General features: G+C 44.8%; 1 long non-coding RNA gene across 1 annotated transcript in view; it reads right to left on the reverse strand.

Moving 5' to 3' along the window:
* The window catches only part of LOC130488395 (uncharacterized), a 203,830-nt gene extending 189,401 nt beyond the window's left edge, over positions 1–14,429 (reverse strand). The window contains exon 1 of the long non-coding RNA XR_008933816.1: positions 14,341–14,429. This is a non-coding gene — a long non-coding RNA (uncharacterized LOC130488395). The remainder of the gene's footprint in view (positions 1–14,340) is intronic.
* Positions 14,430–14,897: the final 468 nt, after the last annotated feature.

Here is a 14,897-nt window from a genome sequence, read left to right on the forward strand (position 1 = left end):
AACTCACTGGTCTTGAAAATCCAATAGCTGGTGCTGGTAGGAGGAGAGGGTAGGTTTTCATGTTCTGGTTTAACATAGAACAGGCTATGGGACAATTAGCTGCTTCTCAGCAAAACATGTGGACAGCAAGAGGGCAGCAAAGGACTAGAATTATGGAGCCAACTGTTGTAAAGAATATGTAGTCAGTCATCTCTTTGCATCCTAGAAGAGTGATTATTTAAATATAAATGTGATTAATTAAATTTAAATAAAATGTGTATGTTACACAAATCTCTACCCAGGTAGTTTCCTGAGACGGCGAATGTGAGATAATTTACACTTTAATCAACAAAGAAGATAAGACTGTCTTTAGTATTTTCTGCTCTCCTATTGCAATGGAAGTCTGAACCATAGCCTCAAACCATGCCCAGAACTCTGATGCACACCAATTAAAATCGATTTCCACCTACTAGTCAGTGCTTTCCTACTGAGCCTGGATGTATGTCTTGTAACACATCAAGTGAAAGCCTTCTGCTGGCTGCATACGTGACATTCCCTCCCCCATTTCGAAAATCCAAGGTGTTGAAAAGTGTCTAGAACGCACGTTCCCTTGGATTTTTGTCTGCATCCCACCAGTGGGATTTCTGTCCGTCCGGGGCAAGAAAATCTGCCCCAACCCGGCTGCCTGCCATCATTGCCATCTTGTGCAGGACTTTAGGGACAGCTTTGGTGTCCTCCGGACTTTGGCGCTCCACATTTTTTAGGGTGACAGACAATTATTGGTGTTTTCCTTGTAAGAAAGGTGTTTCTGTGCCTTCTAAATATTTCAATATTCTTATATTATTTTTCGGGTTACTGTCTTTGATGTTATACAATTGATATTGTAATTGAGATAATGAATATAGAGTGTTTATAGAGCCTTGTGCTGTACATTTGATGTGTTGAGCCAACTCTTAACAGCACAGTCGTTGCTTTCTGTACCCAGGTTTTCCTACTGATAAACCTCCAGGTACTAGCTGAAGATCTCCTGCTATTACAACTGATCTCCTGTCGATAAAGATCAGTTCACCTGGATAAAATGGCCAATTGGGCAATTGGACTCTATGGCACTGAAGTCCCTCCCCAAACCCTGCCCCCCTCAAGCTCCGTCCAAAAAAACCTCCTGCCGGTGGCAAAGAGGGACCTGGCAACCCTACCCACAGGGATGTGAGGATGAAATGGAGAAAGGGATAATGTTGTCAGCCACTTTGAGTCACCATTGGGCAGAAAAGGGAAGTATAAATGAAGTCAATAAAATAAAGTGAGATCCAATGAAATCAATGGGACTTTCCCCATAGCAAACATATATTTTGTTTGGGGTGTGAGTTTCACTGCTTATGAGGGAGCTGTATGAATGAGACAGCAGAGGCAAATTCCAGCTCCCGTAAACTGTTTGTTCACCTCATATCACATTCAAGGAGCGTCAACATCTGTGAAGATCAAAGAGAATCAATGATCCATTCCTGTACTGCTGCCAGAGACAAGAACTCTTACATCTATATTCACATCAAAATGAACGAAGAAGGGCACCGTCAATCTCACCTTTAGTAATGGGGGGGGGTATCTGTTATGAGAGACAAAAGGATAGAATGCATAGCCTGGAGGAATGGAATGAAGCATCCTCACCTAGTCCAATGCCCACTCCTCCATATCGAAGCCATTTATCAAAGCCATTTACAGAAAAGAGAGATTTGATCAGCTGAAAATAATTTATTTTAGTATCATTATTTTAGTATCATCAGCGTGGTGTAGTGTTTAAGAACAGTGGTTTGGAGTGGTGGACTCTGATCTGGAGCTGGGTTTGATTTCCCACTCCTCCACATAAGCGGCGAAGGCTAATCTGCTGAACTAGATTTGTTTACCCGCTCCTACACACGAAACCAGCTGGGTGGCCTTGGGCTAGTCACAGCTCTCTCAGAGCTCTCTCAGCCCCACCTACCTCACAAGGTGTATGTTATGGGTTGGGGAAGGGAAGGCAATTGTAAGCCGGTTTGATTCTTCCTTAAGTGGTAGAGAAAGTCAGCATATAAAAACCAACTCTTCTTCCTCTTCTCCCTCCTCCTCCCGACTTTTGAACTTTTTCTTCATCATCATCATCATCGGATATGTGTGTGTAAAGTGCCATCAAGTCACAGCCAACTTAAGGCAAGAGACTAACAGAGGTGGTTTGTCATTGCCTTCCTCTGTGTAATGACGCTGGTATTCCTTGGTGGCCTAGAAAAACAGTTGCTATGCCACACCAACACTGTAATTAAACCTCAAAATACAAAAGTATGTGGCTGAGGGACATAGAATCATAGAATCATAGAGTTGGAAGGGACCACCATGGTCGTCTAGTCCAACCCCCTGCCCAATGCAGGAATTTCACAACTACCTCCCCCACACACACACACCAGTGACCCCTACTACATGCCCAGAAGTTGGCCAAGATGCCCTCCCTCTCATAAACTGCCTAAGTTCATAGAATCAGCATTTCTGACAGATGGCCATCTAGTCTCTGCTTAAAAACCTCCAGGGAAGGAGCACTTACCACCTCCCGAGGAAGCCTGTTCCACTGAGGAACCACTCTGTTACAAATTTCTTCCTAATATCTAAATGGAAACTCTTTTGATTTAATTTCAACCCGTTGGTTCTGGTCCGACCTTCTTGGGCAACAGAAAACAACTTGGCACCCTCCTCTATATGACAGCCCTTCAAGTACTTGAAGATGGTTATCATATCCCCTCTCAGTCTTTTCCTCTTCAGGCTGAACATCCCCAGCTTTCCTCATAGGACTTGGTCTCCAGACCCCTGACCAACTTTGTTGCCCAATCTCCAGGGGGTGGCTGGAAATCTCCCGCTATTACAGCTGATAGTATATATCTTCACTGCCAAATGGGAGGCACTGAGTTGCTCGAAATTAAGAGATTTGCTGGCAGCGTAGAACCAACAGACTTGATGTTATTCTGATTATTGGTAATGAAAGCAGATGGATTCTTGAATAGAACCAATGAAGCATATAATTATCATGCCCAAAGATCATAAAGTAGGGTTGCCAGGTCGCTTTTCACCATTGGTGGGAGGTTTTGGGGGTTGACCCTGAGGAAGGTGGGGTTTGGGGAGGGGAGAGACTTCAATGCCATAGAGTCCAATTGCCAAAGTGGCCATTTTCTCCAGGTTTTACTAAGGGGACCTGTAGCAATCCACCCAACTAATAATTGGTTTGGAAACCACCCTTCCTCATTAAATGTCTTGGAGTGTTAGTCTAATATCCCTGGCCCTGTCCATGCTGTCGCAACCCATACTGCTCCTGTCAAACCCTGGTTATGGCCTAGGCAGTAGGGTTGATAGGTCCCCCTTGGCCACCAGTGGGAGATGGGGGGGGGGGAAGGATTGCCATGTCCAGGTTGGGAAAATCCTGGAGATTTGGACATGGAGCTTGGGGAGGACAGGGACCTATATGGGGTACAATGCCACAGAGTCCACCCTCCAAAGTATCCATTTTCTCCAAAGGAACTGATCTTCGTAGTCTGGAGATGAACTGTAATTCTCAGGGATCCCCAGATACCACCTGGATTAGGGTTGCCAACCTCCAGGTACTAGATGGAGATCTCCTGCTATTACAACTAATATCCAACCAATAGATTTCAGTTCCTCTGGAGAAAATGGCCATTTTGGCAATTTATGACATTGAAATCCCTCCCCTTCTCAAACCCCACCCTCCTCAGTCTCCGCTCCAAAAACCTCCCATCAGTGGCGAAGAGGGACCTGGCAAGAAGTAAATATTTTATTAAAAATAGTGTTAGTACTACATTCTGAGCCTTTAAACTGATTATGAAATGTAGACAGATATCTTCCTCTCAGATATTAAAGGGGGGTAGGGTTGCTAGGCCCCTCTTTGCCACCGGCAGGAGATTTTTGGGGCGAAGCCTGAGGAGGGTGGAGTTTGGGGAGGGGAGGGACTTCAATGCCATAGAGTTCAATTCCCAAAGCAGCCATTTTCTCAAGCCAAACTGATCTCTATCAGCTGGAGATCAGTTGTAATAGCAGGAGATCTTCTGCTATTGCCTGGAGGTTGGCAATGCTAAAGGGGGGGGGGGGACAGTAAGAATGAAGTAATGAGGAAATAAATGCCAAATACTACTAAGCATGGTGTATTTACTGATGGATTACCGAGGAAAAACATTTATTTTCCACCTGAACTACCAACAAAGTTCTGGAACACTATCGGGGAGGTTACTTTTTGAAAGTCACACAGGTGTTGGCTGGATATCTAGGATAAACTCCTCAGATGATAATCTTTTAATTTCCAAATTGCACAAAGATTGAGAAATCCCTGATTTTCCGGGAGGAACTCATTAGTGCCACAACCCAGGAGCTACAACTGACATTGAGGAAAGACCGAGAACTGTGATCGATAGATACATACATTTTTTTAAAAAATCACAACTTGTGCCCGCAGCGCTACAGAGCCTCCAAGATGCTCATTCCCGAGATGGTGTATTGGTTTTGTTCTTCCCTTTCTGAATAAAGCAGCTTAAAAAATAATTCCGCATAGCAGCCGGAGTGAACTATAAGGCATAATTTTGTCATGAGGAATTTCCCCTCCAATTACTCTTCTTTGGGCTCTTTTGCACTTCCTAAAGGGCATTCTTATCATTTTTGCAGTCTATTATTGCCACTTAGTCAAAACACATTTCCACAGCAAAATAAACTTCTGGGCTAATGGCCTTACCAGATGATGATTAAAGGCATCTTACTAGACTCAGACCAATTAGACAGGAGGGATCCTTTTCTACTCTCTGCATATGCACACACACACACACACACAGAGAGAGATCATCTTCATCTCACATTATATTCCTAATTATTTTCTTTCTTGCACATGATATATTTGTGTTGGTGTAGGCCATTTTTCATGAGTTCATAAAGAACTTTGTGCCCCCAGATAATAGGTGCTAATAAGCATGCAGCAAGGCCCTTGTACTATATACAAGGGTTTGTGTGTGTGTGTGTGTGTGTGTGTGTGTGTGTGTGTGTGTGTGTGTGTGTGTTTTGGCAGTGTGGAAGATTTTAGTTTTAAGAATACCAACAGTGCAATCCTAAGGGGAGGGTGAATGTTAGGGTTGCCAACCTCCAGGTACTAGCTGGAGATCTCCCACTATGACAACTGATCTCCAGCTAATAGAGATCAGTTCACCTGGAGAAAATAGCCTCTTTGGCAATTAGACTCTATGGCATTTAAGTCCCTCCCTTCCCCAAACCCTGCCCTCCTCAGGCTCCACACCAAAAACCTCATGCCAGTGGTGAAGAGGGACCTGGCAACCCTAGCAAATGTTCTCAGGGAGCCAAATGACCTTTATGCCGCCTTATCTCCAAGATACATCAGTGTAAGGGTCAGTGACATTGGCACAGGCCCCCAGTACTGCGCTGCCACTCTAGGGCACCGATTGAGGTGTAGGCCCCTGCGCCAGCATGGTTGTGGGCAGTTCTGGGGGTGTGGCAAGAATTAGTCACCTCCCTAAGCCCTTTTAGCCTAGGAATTCCCCGTCAGAGGCACAAAGTTATGTCAAAAAAAATGGTGTAGTTCATAGGAGCCAAACTATACTCACAAATCAAGTGCCTCCCCCCTGCTGTGCAGACATAAAGTGAGCGGCAAGGCAATTTGGTGCAAGCAAAGGAACTGAGCCATAGGGCTGGATCCATCCATTTTTTTCGGCTCAATATCACCAAGTTCACCTTCATATTATATAGGGTTGCCAGGTTGCTCTTCGCCACCAGTAGGAGATTTTTGGGGCAGAACCTGGGGAGGGTGGGATTTGGGGAAGGGAGGGACTTCAATGCCATAGAGTCCAATTGCCAGAGTGGTCATTTTCTCCAGGTGAACTGATCTCTATCTGCTGGAGATCAGTTGCAACAGCAGATCTCCAACTAGTACCTGGAGGTTGTCAACCCTAATATTATAGCATATATCCTACCTGGCTTTGTCTATGCAGGTCCCATGACCCACTGTATAGCCTTTTTTAGGTGGTCAAAGAAGACCCTGGTACACCTGGTGCACCTGGTATACACCTGGTATAGGGGCCATTGTGACATCAGTGGCCAGTAGACCAATCCCTTTTGCCTGCCTTCTCCCTCTGTTTGCATATTTGAACTCTTGTGATGCCGTCATCTGTTAAAACCAGTCTGATGCTGCCCAACTGCCAGATCCAATTCTAGAATCTGTTGGATTCTGGAAGGGCTACCCTAACTTTGACAATCAGATTTTATATACACCTGACCATGCCAGGCTTATCAACAGATTCTGGTAAGATTCAGGTCTTATTCTTCTGTTATTACCCCACATTTTATTACAACCAGATTTTGACAGCCTCCTTGTCAAAGATGTGGTTTTGAAATGGCAACTGTGGTGATTTAATATGCAGCAGCATCAATCAATCAATCAATCAATCAATCAATCAATCAATCAAGCTAGCCTATTCTACCCAGGTCTGGTCAGCAGCAACAGGTCCCACCAAAAACCCAGACCCCAGAAGCTGTCCTCTCGCAGGATATATTGACACCTGATAGAGTTGCCAATCTCCAGGCGGGGCCTGGAGATCTCCTGGAATTGCAAGTCATCTCCAGACAATAGAGATTAGTTCCCCTGGAGAAAATGGCTACTTCTAAGGTGCACTTTATGGCATTACATCCTACTGAGCTCCTTCCTCAGGCTCCATCCTAGGGTTGCCAGATCCCTCTTCACCATCAGCAGGAGGTATTGGGTTAGCCTGTGGAGGGCGGGGTTTGGGGAGGAGAGGGACTTCAATGCCATAGAGTCCAATGGCCAAAGCGGCCATTTTCTCCAGGTGAACTGATCTCTCTCGGCTGGAGATCTGGTGTAATAGCAGGAGATATCCAGCTACTACCTGGAGGTTGGCAACCATACTCCAGCCCCAGAATCTCCAGGAATTTCCCAGCCCTCAGTTAGCAATGACGCCATCCCTATACAATCACAATATACAACAGAACAACAAATATATGCTGCCTGTAAAAAAAAAAAAAAGCAATATAATGAGAAGAACAAGCAGAAAACATTGCCATAAAACAAGGAGGCCTTCCTGATTTGTAGTGCTGTCTCTAACAGCCCTTGGGCTATAGAAATTGATTAGTTCATGGCGCATAGTTTGAAAGAATGCCTGAACCACTCAGCGTGTACTTCTATGGTATGTGGTGTAAAGTTAAAAGGATGAAAACCTTTTCAGAAAGCAAGGTATCCTGGGGCCTTTAGAAGCTAGTAAATTCTTTCCCATACTCTCAGTTTCCAGATCACTTTAGGTCAGTGAATTTAAAACTATGATCTGTGGTCCTCTGGAGACCCTTAGTGCATTTTAAGATGGTCCCAGATGCCATAATGAAAACAATAATATAAATAATGGAGACATAACTTGTTTTGAAATCCTCACTGGATGGTGAGTATTTATATCTCACTTTTCTTCTGATCAGCAGGACTCAAAGGACTTAATAAAGTCCCAAAAAGGCAAGTTATCCTTTATATTTTATGGACTTAAAACAGAATTTCAGCTTGCCTCTTTAGCTGTAGGAAATATCAAAGGAATTCCAGATGCATATAGTTCTCTCCCCTTTTATGCAAATGTAAAGGTAGTCCCCTGCAAGCACCAGGACATTCCTGACCCATGGGGTGATGTCACATCCAGACGTTTCCTATGCAGACTATGTTTAAGGGGTGGTTTGCCACTGCCTTCCCCAGTTGTCTACTAGGGTTGCCAGATTCCTCTTTGCTACTGCTGGGAGGTTTTGGGGGTGGAGCCTGAGGAGGGCGGGGTTTGGGGAGGGGAGGGACTTCAATGTCATAGAGTCCAATTGCCAAAGTAGCCATTTTCTCCAGGTGAACTCTCTATCAGCTGAAGATCAGTTGTAATAGCAGGAGATCTCCAGCTATTACCTGGAGGTTGACAACCCTATCGTCTACACTTTACCCCCACCCCCACCCCAGCAAGTTGGGTACTCATTTTGCCAACTTCGGAAGGATGGAAGGCTGAGTCAACCTTGAGCCAGCTACCTGAAACCGACTTCCGTTGTTATCGAACTCAAGTCATGAGCAGAGCTTGGACTGCAGTACTGCAGCTTACCACTCTGCACCATGGGGCTCTTGGCTGCAAATGTAGTGGTTACATTTTAGTTTGAAAGCCTTTCAAGCATTCTCTTCTATGATGGCCCCAAGTATGAGAATATAGTGAGTTTGCAAAGAACAACTGACATTACAACAATGTTTAAATGCCACTGGTTTCAGTGAAAGATAACTGTGACTTGGATGACCTTGATCTTGTCAAATCTTGGAAACTAAGCAGGATGAGAGACAAGCAAGGAACTTAGAAGCCATGCAAGTAGTAGATGTTCCCCCTTGAGTTGGGAGCCTTGGCCAAATAGACAACATATAGCACTATACTTTACGTGACTAACTGCACCGCAACAGGGTAGAGCATATATGCTTGCCAGGCTAAATACACTACCCTCTGCCTTGCTATATGAAAGATTTAATAAAATCCCATTTGTGAACAGAGTTTGCCCCTGTGGGAATGGTGAAATTGAATCTCTTGTGCATGTCCTTTTCAATTGTTGCTTTTATGCTTGTAGCCGATCCCAATTCATTGACCCACTGTTCGTAAACAGGGAATGGCTCTCTGGTGAAATAAGGACATCGTATCTTATGACCACACAAAACCCAAAAATAATTGAATCAGTGGCAAAGTTCTTACAGCTAGCAATCAGGAATTGTGAATGGTGTGTAGCTTTCCTTAATGGCTGATTTGGGATGGTTTTATCCAATTTTATTTATTTGTACTTGGTTTTATCCAAATGTATGTTCTTCCTTTTATATGCCAGTAAAGGCTTGTGTTGTGTGTGTGTTGTGTTGACAAGCAAGGAAGTTTAGGGTTGCAGAGGCAGCCAATGGCAAACCACCTCCTGCCTTGAAAACCCTGTGGGAGGCTCAGATGAGTTTAAAGGGCACCCCGCCCCCCTTCAGCGGGCTCCGCTGGAGAGGCGAGGGCTGTCATTTAAACTGACCTGCGCCTCCCAGCTGGGAGGCTCAGATCAGTTTAAAGGGCAGCCCGCCCCCCTTCAGCGGGCTCCGCTGCAGAGGCGCGGGCTGCCCTTTAAACTGATCTGCGCCTCCCGGCGGGCTCAGATCAGTTTAAAGGGCAGCCCGAGCCTCTCCAGCGGAGCCTGCTGAAGGGGGGCGGGCTGCCCTTTAAACTGATCTGAGCCTCCCAGCTGGGAGGCTCAGATGAGTTTAAAGGGCAGCCCGCCCCCCTTCAGCGGGCTCCGCTGGAGAGGCGTGGGCTGCCCTTTAAAATGACCTGTGCCTCCCGGCCGGGAGGCGCAGATGAGTTTAAAGGGCAGCCCGCCCCCCTTCAGCGGGCTCCGCTGGAGAGGCGAGGGCTGTCATTTAAACTGACCTGCGCCTCCCAGCTGGGAGGCTCAGATCAGTTTAAAGGGCAGCCCGAGCCTCTCCAGCGGAGCCCGCTGAAGGGGGGCTGTCTGCCCTTTAAACTGATCTGCGCCTCCCAACTGGGAGGCGCAGATCAGTTTAAAGGGCCCCCGCGCGCCTTCAGGGAATCCCTCTGAAGGCGCGCTGGGGCCGAATTTTCCCCCGAACTCCGGATCCCCCCGAATTACCGGGGATCCGAAGCGGGGGAGTTCGGACTTCGGCACGTACCGAACCCACAAGGGTCAAATTCGGCTGAATCCAAACTGTACCGAATTTTTTTTTTGACAGCCCTAGAAGCCACAGTCCTGAATTTGCAAGACCTGAGCAAGGCTGTCAAAGATAGGACATTTTGGAGGACATTGATTTATAGAGTCGCCGTGAGTCGGAAGCGACTTGATAGCACTTAACACACACACACAACTTGGGGGAGGGGTGAAGCTGACATGAAACTTAGGTCATGAAGCATTCCTGCGTACTGAAGTGCAGGTATGTTACTGCATACCTTTAATTAAATAATACTAAATTGGAATGTGGATGGAAAATTAATGATCCATAAAGTGGGTTCTAGATCAAACCAAGCCTGAACTCTCCCTAGAAGCTAAACTGACTAAACTGAGGCTATCGTCCTTTGGTCACATTATGAGAAGACAAGAGTCGCTGAAAAAGACAATCATGCTAGGAAAACTTGAGGGCAGCAGGAAAAGAGGAAGACCCAACAAGAGATTGATAGACTTGTTAAAGGAAGCTAAGGCCCTCCGCTTCCAAGGACCTGAGCAAGGCTGCTAATGATAGCACATTTTGGAGGTCACTAATTTGTAGGGTCGCCATGAGTTGGAAGCGATTTGAAAGCACTTAACACACACACAAACTGGATAAAGCAGTGCTTATGCTTGATCACAAGTATCAGCTCAGGATATCCAATCTTTTTTTTACCCCCCCCCCCAAAAAAAAAGCTTACGTGAAAATTCTTCAGATATTTTGTCCAAGTAAGGCAATTTCTTTTTGGCATTTTTGGTTGGAAACCTAGGAATGAATGACCTCTCTCCAAACTGAGGAGCTTTTCTTGTATTATCAGAACTTTCTTGTTCCTGTGACATTCTTTAAAGGTTTCACCAGAACAGGAAACTTCAAATTTGCCCTACATTTCATATGAGCTGAAATTTGGTGGCTGCATTTAATGTCAACAACCTTTCCCAATATAAACCACTTCAAGCTCTCATACCCCATCATCTTAAATATGAAGTCTGAGATGTTTCAGAAAGTGGTGAGTCTTTTACCGTTCTTTGGAGAAGATACTTGAAATTCCAAAGAAAAGGTTGTGTGTGTTTTGAAGCAAAGAAAAATGCTGGCTGTTTCGAATCTTAATTATTTTCCTCTTCTAATAAAGTGGACTAGGGAAGAAACTTCTCTCAAATCCTTTTATCCTTGTCACAAATGGAATGTGGACGATTATGCCATTTTGGTAACCTTCGTATCTCATGTCAGCCTACATTGATTCTTTCTATATTTACTATTTTTAAGTTGGCGCTGTGCATTTTTGTTATGAGGATTGATCCAAGGTTCTTGTAGCAAAGGCTATTTCTATTTTTATGTATTAAAAAATAAACGTTGGCTGAGGATGGCTTTCCAAAAAAAGAAATGCTTTCAAGATGATTAAGGTTAGTAATAACCTGCATGCTTGAAGCATGACAAACATAGCTTATATAAAGGTGTTGCTGGGATTGTTTTCCTTGGGTACCAATGCCGTATCTTTATAAATGCAAGCAGAAACCCAACTAATACATTCCAGAGGAAGAGCTGTGCTAGTGTGTCATAGTTAAAACGAAAAGGATTCATGTTGCAGGTTAAAAGGCGAACACATTCACTGTTAGGGTTGCCAGGTCCCTCTGCCACCCATGGGAGGTTATTGGGGTGGAGCCTGAGGAGGGTGGGGTTTGGGAGGGGAGGGGCTACAATGCCATAGAGTCCAATTGCCAAAGCAGCCATTTTCTCAGGTGAACTGATCCCTATCGGCTGGAGATCAGTTGTAATCCCGGGAGATCTCCAGCTGGTTCCTAGAGGTTGGCAAAGATCATTGTGGCATGATCTTTGGAGAATCAGAGCCCACTCCTTCAACTGGCAGAAAGGTATACCTAGGGAACAAGCAGAAGAAGGATGGTAGTGAGGAAACAGTAAAAAGTGAGGCCAGAAAATCCAGCATAGGGTTGTCAGATCACCAGAATTCTAAAATCTGAGACTAATAGAAGTTTGGTGATCTGACACTAAGGGGTGAGTCCAGTCAGCTTTTTCACACAGTTCCTTCCAACTCTATGATTCTATAATACTAAGGGCACTTTCACACAGCCCAAATAATGCACTTTCAGCCCACTTTCAATGCACTTTGAAGGTGGATTTTACTGTGTGAACTGGCAAAATCCAAAGTGGATTGAAAGTGCATTATTTGGGCTGTGTGAAAGTGCCCTAAAAGTATTCCCATTAAAACATGGGCTAATATAGCAAATTGCCCTGACCTGGATGGCCCAGGCTAGCCTGATCTCGTCAGAAGCGAAGCAGGATCAGCCCTGGTTAGTATTTGGATGGGAGACCACCAAGGAATACCAGGGTTGCTGTGCAGAGGAAGGCACTGGCAAACCACTTCTGTTAGTCTCTTGCCATGAAAAACCCAAAAGGGGTTGCCATATGTCAGCTGCAACTTGAAGGCACTTTACACACACAATATAGCAAATTGCCAAACTGCCAAAATTAGCTGAAATTGTGAAGCAATGGAGAAAAGAAGCAACTTTGAATATTAATAGAAGCATAAACAGTTATTATTGTTGTGCATTGGTCTGAATTCAGATTCAAAAGGAGGGGAAGTGTCCATGTTGTCTTCTGATTATGTTCAGTGGACATTGGATAGTTATCCCATATAGAATTACAGCTGTTGATATATCTTATTTTTTCTTGTATTTATGTCTTTTTTGCTTTTTGTAATTGTAGTTATGTTGGTCATTTATAGTTACCAAAAATAAGCAAAATGGAAAAAGAATAACGTAAACGTAAAATGGGGTTGAGTTTGTTAGTTCCCGGTTATCTTCATCCAAATCTAATTCAACAAGCAATAGCACAACTAATAGGGTTCCCAAGTGCCTGCTTATGGCGGGAAATCTACTGCCCATTATTCATGTTGCCCGCTGACTCTCAGTTGGTGGGTGGGAGATTTAGGGAGGCAGGGTTGGGGGCTATGACCAGCGTCATCTACGTGATGATGTCAGGTCGGGTTTGTTCGGGCAGCTCCAATGGGGTGGTGGAGAAAAAAGTAGCTCCATCCTCCCTGCCTTCCCACCAAACAGCTGACTGAAAAAACAGCTGATCAGCGGCAAGGTTCTGGAGTGGGCGGGGGGGGGTCACTGGAGAGGAGGAAACTAGATGACCCGTGGCAGCAGCTGCCCAGAAAGCCTGAGGAGCCAGGCCAGCCCTGTGTCTTTCTCCCAGGGAGACCCAACTCCATGCCTTCCTCAAACTGGGTGCTTATGTGCAGCAAAACAAAGATGCCTAGTTCTGCTTGCTGCTGAGGTAGGAGAGCCCTTGCTGTGTCTTCCGACCCTGGTGATTTATTTAACCCTTTAGCATAGCACTAGGGGAGCACTCCAGCACTTGCAAAAAACCTCTGTGGTTTCCATAGAGGGTTTTTTTGCAAGTGCTGGAGTGTCCCCCCAGTATGATGCTAAAGAGTAATCTCCTGGGAGATCTCCAGCTAAAGGGTGATCTCCTGGGAGATCTCCAGCTACCACCTGGAGGTTGGTAAGCATTATGTGAGGGCCACAGTGTGAAACCTTGCAATGCTTGATAGGTATGTTACATTACTATGCAATTGAGACTGGGGGTGACTACCTCACTACAAAATAGTAACTGTGCCTCCTTGGGGGAGGGTATGCACTATTCACCTTGTCTGGCCAGTTCATTATTTGTTGGGAGTGAAGTATTCTGACTGGCAGTTACCAGTAGTACTGAAGTGGGCTGGTAAGTTCTTGGTATTCCTGGGTACTGTTTTGCATGCAGGAAACAAAGTTATTTTATTGACCTCAAGATAGGGCCTGCAGTTCTCCTGGAAATTACAACTAAAGTCCTGAGATCAGTTTTCCTGGAGGTATCAGCAACTGAGAGCTAGCGTGGTATCGTGGATAAGAGTGGCAGGATTAGAGTTGCCAGGTCCCTCTTCATCACCAGTGGGAGGTTTTGATTCTGCTGCCTGTGTAAACTAGCCTGTAATGTTTGTATTGGGCTTTCTTCTTGAGTTTTAAGGAATATCTCATGTTAGTGCTGTACCTCCTTGACAGTAGCTCATGATGAACAAGGGAAAGAGAGGGACAGAATTGATTCCCTGGAAAGGACAAATCTAAGAGTTTTTCAGCAGCTTCATCATGAACTCAGTGAAAAATCAGCTGGCTGTTGGTTGTAGATAGTTATGCATTTTTGGACTTTTATGCATGGCTGTTCAACTCAGTGTCACCTCTTTGATGACTTCAGGTCTTTGTTTGAATTATGCATGTCATTTGTGACCATCAGAGGTCCCCTCACTCTCTGGTGTAGTGGTTAAGAGCAGTGGTTTGGAGTGGTGGACTGGGAGAAATGGGTTTGATTCCCCACTCCTCCACATAAGTTGTGGATGCTAATCTGGTGAACCGGGTTGATTTCCCCACTCCTACAGATGAAGCCAGCTGGGTCACCTTGAGCTAGTCACAGCTGTCTTAGATCTTTCTTAGCCCCACTTACCTCACAGGGTGTCTGTTATGGGGAGGAAAAGGGAAGGTGATTGTAAGCCAGTTTGATTCTTCCGTAAGTGGTAGAGAAAGTTGGCATATAAAAACCAACTCCTTCTTCTTCTTCTTCTTCTTCTTCTTCTTCTTCTTCTTCTTCTTCTTCTTCTTCTTCTTCTTCTTCTTCTTCTTCTTCTTCTTCTTCTTCTAGTTCCCCATGTTTCCCCTCATTTAGCCCACATTTTGAGTGACCTGTTTTATCTCGAATTTGAAAACAAAGGCAAATCACAGGGAATTACATGGGGAGAGCGAGGCAACCTCTGAGAGTCAGAAATGGCATGCATTATCCAAAAAAGACCCAAAGTCATCAGAGGGATGATGCAAATGAAACAGCTATGCATAAAAGACACTTCTCTCTGCATCTCTGGCATGTTTGCCACAACTGAGGCGGGGGGGGGGGGAAACCCTGCATCAGCTATGAAAATTAAATCAGCTTCTATCACAACAATTTATGCTTCATAAGTATAAACAGAATTGTATTCCTAGGAGGAGGAGATTGCATATTATTGTTTGTTTGTTACGGCCAATGGCCAGCATAACAGACTATTTATATTACACTTTATATGTTAAAAACCGGCAACGTAGAAAGAAAATAAATACTTATTTTG

Source organism: Euleptes europaea, chromosome 16 (assembly GCF_029931775.1).
Source record: "Euleptes europaea isolate rEulEur1 chromosome 16, rEulEur1.hap1, whole genome shotgun sequence".
NCBI classification, from domain to species: domain Eukaryota; kingdom Metazoa; phylum Chordata; class Lepidosauria; order Squamata; family Sphaerodactylidae; genus Euleptes; species Euleptes europaea.